Source organism: Schistocerca serialis, chromosome 6, assembly GCF_023864345.2.
Source record: "Schistocerca serialis cubense isolate TAMUIC-IGC-003099 chromosome 6, iqSchSeri2.2, whole genome shotgun sequence".
Taxonomy (NCBI): Eukaryota; Metazoa; Arthropoda; class Insecta; order Orthoptera; family Acrididae; genus Schistocerca; species Schistocerca serialis.
This window is the reverse complement of record NC_064643.1, coordinates 123,584,131-123,590,322: the sequence shown is the minus strand read 5'-3', so window position 1 is coordinate 123,590,322 and position 6,192 is coordinate 123,584,131. Positions and strand designations below refer to the sequence as shown.

At 45.3% G+C, this 6,192-nt stretch overlaps 1 pseudogene; it reads left to right on the top strand.

The window, feature by feature from the left end:
• Positions 1 to 5,132: 5,132 nt before the first annotated feature.
• LOC126485299 (5S ribosomal RNA) lies at positions 5,133 to 5,250 on the top strand (annotated as a pseudogene).
• The last annotated feature ends 942 nt before the right edge of the window (positions 5,251 to 6,192 follow it).

Below are 6,192 nucleotides of genomic sequence, written 5' to 3'. Positions count from 1 at the left end.
CGCACAAGCACGAAGTAATGGCCGCTATTGACAGGGGATCTCAAGTTGATTCCGTATTTCTAGATTATCGGAAAGCTTTTGACACCGTTCCTCACAAGCGATTTCTAATCAAGCTGCGGGCCTATGGGGTATCGTCTCAGTTGTGCGACTGGATTCGTGATTTCCTGTCAGGAAGGTCGCAGTTCGTAGTAATAGACGGCAAATCGTAAAACTGAAGTGATATCAGGTGTTCCCCAGAGAAGCGTCCTGGGACCTCTGCTGTTCCCGATCTATATAAATGACCTGGATGACAATCTGAGCAGGTCTCTTAGGTTGTTCGCAGATGATGCTGTAATTTACCGTCTAGCAAGGTCATCCGAAAACCAGTATCAGTCGGAAAGCGATTTAGAAAAGATTGCTGTATGGTGTGGAAGGTGGCAGTTGACGCTAAATAACGAAAAGTGTGAGGTGATCCACATGAGTTCCAAAAGAAATCCGTTGGAATTCGATTACTCGATAAATAGTACAATTCTCAAGGCTGTTAATTCAACTAAGTACTTGGGTGCTAAATTAAGAACAACTTCAGTTGGAAAAACCACATAGATAACATTGTGGGGAAGGCGAGCAAAAGGATGGGTTTCATTGGCAGGACGCTTAGAAGATGCAGCAAGTCCACTAAAGAGACAGCTGACACTACACTCGTTCGTCCTCTGTTAGAATATTGCTGCGCGGTGTGGGATCCTTACCAGGTGGGACTGACGGAGGACATCGAAAGGGTGCAAAAAAGGGCAGCTCGTTTTGTATTATCACGTAATAGAGGAGAGAGTGTGGCAGATATGATACGCGAGTTGGGATGGAAGTCATTAAAGCAAAGACGTCTTTCGTCGCGGCGAGATCTATTTACGAAGTTTCAGTCAGCAACTTTCTCTTCCGAATGCGAAAACATTTTGTTGAGCCCAACCTACATAGGTAGGAATGATCATCAAAATAACATAAGAGAAATCAGACCTCGAACAGAAAGGTTTAGGTGTTCGTTTTTCCCGCGCCCTGTTCGGGAGTGGAATGGTAGAGAGATAGTATGATTGTGGTTCGATGAAACCTCTGCCAAGCACTTAAATGTGAATTGCAGAGTAATCATGTAGATGTAGATGTAGCTACACTACCACCATACAACCGACATAATTATTAGCGTCATAGGAGCAGGCAGACCTCTCCGTTGCATGGACAAAGCTACTCCAAGACGGTGTCTCCTGAGTCATGCATTTCCTGTACTTGATACTTGCAAAATGTTAGAACTTTTGCAAACCGATCATGCTGAGATTGACACTCATCTTGCGCGACGCACCTTCTCATAAAAAGTGGAAGCTGAACGGTTTCGGCCGCTATTTGTCTTATTTTCATGAACTAACTACTGCCTATAAAAAATGAAACTAAATTGTAAAAGTGTATATCCCGCTACAGGCAAGCGTATTCAAACGCAGAGATATGTAAACAGGCAGAATACGGCGCTGCGGTCGGCAAGCCTGTATAAGATAACAAGCGTCTGGCGCACGTGTTAGATCGGTTACTGCTTCTACAATGGCAGGTTATCAAGACTTGAGTGCTAAATTAAGAACAACTTCAGTTGGAAAGACCACATAGATAACATTGTGGGGAAGGCGAGCCAAAAGATGCGTTTCATTGGCAGGACGCAAGTCAGTTTGAACGTGGTGTTAATAGTCGGCGCACGAGCGACGGGGCACAGCATCCCCGAGGTAGAGATGAAGTGGGGATTTTCTCGCACAAATATTTCACGGGTGTACCGTGAATATCAGGAATCAAATCTCCTACACCCCTACGGCCGGAAAAAGATCCTGCCACAACGGGATCGACGGCGGCCGAAGATAGTCGTTCAGAGTGACAGAATTGCAACACTTCCGCAGATTGCTGCAGACTTCAGTTCTGGGACATCAAAAGGGTCAGAGTGCGTACCATTCAACTAAACATCATTGATATCGGCTTTCGGACCCGAAGCCCCACTCGTGTACCCTTGATGACTGCACTAAACAAAGATTTACGCCTTGCCTTGGCCCAACACCGACAATTCACTGTTGATGACTGGAAACATGTTGCCTGTCCGGACAAGTCTCGTTTCAAATTGTATCGAGCGGATGAACGCGTACTGGTTTGGAGACAACATCATGAATCAATGGACCCTGCACGTCAGCAGGAGAATGTTCCAGCTGGTGGAGGCTCTGGAACGGTGTGGGGCGTGTGCAGTTGGAGTGATATGGAACCCCTGATATGTCTAGATACTACTCTGACAGGTGACATGAAGGTAAGCATCCTGTATGATCACCTGCGTCCATTCATGTCCATTGCGCATTCCGAAGTACTTAGGCTATTCCATCAGGACAATGCGACAACCCACACGTTCAGTATTGCTAAGAGTGGCTTCAGGAACATTCTTCTCAGTTTATACACATCCGCTTGACACCACGTTCCCCAGACACGAACATTATTGAGGATATCTGTGCTACCTTGCAACGTGCTGTTAGGAAGAGATCTACACCCCTCGCATTCTTACGGATTTATCGACAGACCCGCAGGATTCATGGTGTCAGTTTCCTCCAGCACTACTTCAGACAGTAGTAGAGCCCATGCCACGTCGTGTTGTGGCATTTCTGTGTGCTTGGGCCCTACACGATATTAGACAGGTGTACCAGTTTCTTTGGCTCCTCAGTGTATATCTAAAGTATTATTCGATTGTTTTCCTTTCTGCAATGTACATGGTGACAATTACAGAAGAGTTTTTAGCAAACAGAACACAGCATGTTGTTATCAATGGAGAGACGTCTACAGACGTTAAAGTAACCTCTGGCGTGCCACAGGGGAGTGTTATGGGACCATTGCTTTTCACAATATATATAAATGACCTAGTAGATAGTGTCGGAAGTTCCATGCGGCTTTTTGCGGATGATGCTGTAGTATACAGAGAAGTTGCAGCATTAGAAAATTGTAGCGAAATGCAGGAAGATCTGCAGCGGATAGGCACTTGGTGCAGGTAGTGGCAACTGACCCTTAACATAGACAAATGTAATGTATTGCGAATACATAGAAAGAGGGATCCTTTATTGTATGATTATATGATAGCGGAACAAACACTGGTAGCAGTTACTTCTGTAATATATCTGGGAGTATGCGTGCGGAACGATTTGAAGTGGAATGATCATATAAAATTAATTCTTGGTAAGGCAGGTACCAGGTTGAGATTCATTGGGAGAGTGCTTAGAAAATGTAGTCCATCAACAAAGGAGGTGGCTTACAAAACACTCGTTCGACCTATACTTGAGTATTGCTCATCAGTGTGGGATCCGTACCAGATCGGTTTGACGGAGGAGATAGAGAAGATCCAAAGAAGAGCGGCGCATTTCGTCACAGGGTTCGCTCTGCATCGCGGTGTAGCTTGCTCGCCAGGTTTCGAGAGGGTGCGTTTCTGGATGAGGTATCGAATATATTGCTTCCCCCTACTTATACCTCCCGAGGAGATCACGAATGTAAAATTACAGAGATTAGAGCGCGCACGGAGGCTTTCAGACAGTCGTTCTTCCCGCGAACCATACGCGACGGGAACAGGAAAGGGAGGTAATGACAGTGGCACGTAAAGTGCCCTCCGCCACACACCGTTGGGTGGCTTGCGGAGTATAAATGTAGATGTATATGTATGATAAAAATCGTAAATTAGTGACAAACTACGGTGTGCACATTATTTAATCAACATGTAAAGGCCACTACAGATATTCATATTTAGATTATGATATGTTCGATATGCTTGCCATCATTGGCGATGATGTGGCACAGACGAATACCGAAATTGCGCATGACCTGCAGAACTGTTGGAGCATCGATGCTGTCAGTGACCTCCAGAATGGATGTTTGCAGTTCAGCACTGGATTTGGGGTTGTTCCTCTACACTTTCTCTTTAATACAGCCCCACAAAGAGGAGTCGCATATGTTCAAATCTGGAGAATATGGCGGCCAATCGAGGCCCGTGCCCATGGCCTCTGGGTACTCAAAGTGCTCCTCCAGGACAGAAAAGACTCTCCTGCTTCGATGGGGTCGAGCTTCATCTTGCATGGACCACATTTTGTCGAAATTAGGGTCGCTTTGTACATCTTTCAAAACGTTCACGTACTGTTCGACAGTCATCGTGCCATCAAGAAATACCGGACCCATTATTTCTAGACTGGACTTTTCACACCATACAGTCACCCGTTGAGGATGAAGAGACTTCTCGATCACGAAATGATGATTCTCAGTCCCCCAAATGCGCCAGTTTTGCTTACTGACGAACGCATCCAAATGAAAGTGGGTTTCGTCGCTAAGCCGAACCTTGCATACGCATACTAATTCCTATCATGCCCCGCGGCCAACTGTACAGTTTGAACGTCCTAACGCAAACCGTTCAGGAGTTATGACGATTTTATTTTATTTAGTTCAATAATTGCCACCCCGTATGTCTTAGCCCACCATTTTAACTAATTTAAATCTCATACTTCATATTACTTACCTATTATTTTACAAAACATTTCCGTTCCTAATGACCCCAGATGAACAAAGTAAATCTTCCTTCAAATGCTTTACACTTTATCCATTTCCTAAATAAACCGCGAAAGTACGTAGCTCAAGATCTACGATTTTAAAAAGGTAAACGACTGAAATGCAGAAACACCTAGAAATGAATATAATACGATACCCAGCTCTGGATCTGGTGCACTCCAAGCACATGTTCACTCAGTGAAGCCACAAACGTTACTACTCCCGCCGCATGTCTTACCCGCTGAACAGTATCCCAAGTCTCAACTCTTTTCTGTGCTCTAGATACACCTGCCAAAAGGTGTTTTATGGTGGGGTACCCAGTACTTCCAATGATCAACCATACACGGTTTGACCTTTATTTAGTGAGCCACTTTTCTTTCCTTGAATCTGATCATCTCTCTTACCAGCCATTCATCTTTCTGACTCTTTCATTAAGCCATGACCAAGTTTCCTCCTCTTCTCTCATTAGATTACAAAGTCTGGTTCCTAAAATGCGTGGTTCGTTTTAACGCATCGAAAACTCTCAGTTGTTCAGTTGTTCAGTGAGAAATTTAAACAAATTAGAGCTGGTCCAAGCCAACGGCCTTGCCGCAGTGGTAACACCGGTTCCCGTCAGATCACCGAAGTTAAGCACTGTCGGGCTGAGCTAGCACTTGGATGGGCGACCATCCGGTCTGCCGAGCGCTGTTGGCAAGCGGGGTGCACTCAGCCCTTGTGAGGCAAACTGAGGAGCTACTTGATTGAGAAGTGGCGGCTCCGGTCTCGTAAAGCGACGTACGGACGGCAGAGCGGTGTGCTGACCACATGCCACACCTTATCCGCATCCAGTGACACCTGTAGGCTGAGGATGATACGGCGACCTGACGGTACCGTTGGGCCTTCATGGCTTGTTCGGACGGAGTCTAGTTTAGAGCAGTCAGCCTGGATGTGGCCTCACCATTGACAAAGACTCCTATGGAGATCACACTGAAACTGTTGGCAGAGCATTTTCCTCCTGAAACGACAAACTTGTTCCCATTTGTTATGACGACCACCTACTTCTTGTATCGCGGCAAATATTATGAAATGACGGACGGAATGACTGTGGGTCCTACATTGTCTCCAGCAATTGCCAACTTCTTTGTAGAACATTTTGAGGTACATGCATTATATTTGGCTCCACTTCGTCCATGTTGATTTTATCGTTACGTTGACGACGCGTTTATGGTCTGGCCACATGGCGTAAAAGCTTTTGAGTGCCCTCTCGAACATATGAACAGTATGCACCCAAGTTCACCGTCGAGACTGAGAAAGAGAGAAGGCTGCCATTTTTAGACAAGCGTCGGTTGCACGCCTTTTCTACTCACTGTACCACAACCGACGCATATTGATTTATGTCTTAACAACCAGAGTTTTAAGCACGCTATCCGCAGGAAGCAGCTTTAAATACTCTGGTACACAGAGCAAAAACTGTTTCTGACGAGGATCACTTGGATTCCGAAATTAATCATCATCTGAAGTAAGTGTTCCGAAAGAACAGCTATGGGTCACGTGATATGAAACGAGCATTCTCCAAGATATGGAAACGTGAAAATTCACCTTATGAACCACCGATTGCATTCCTTTCCTTCTACAGCGCTACATTCATTAAAATAG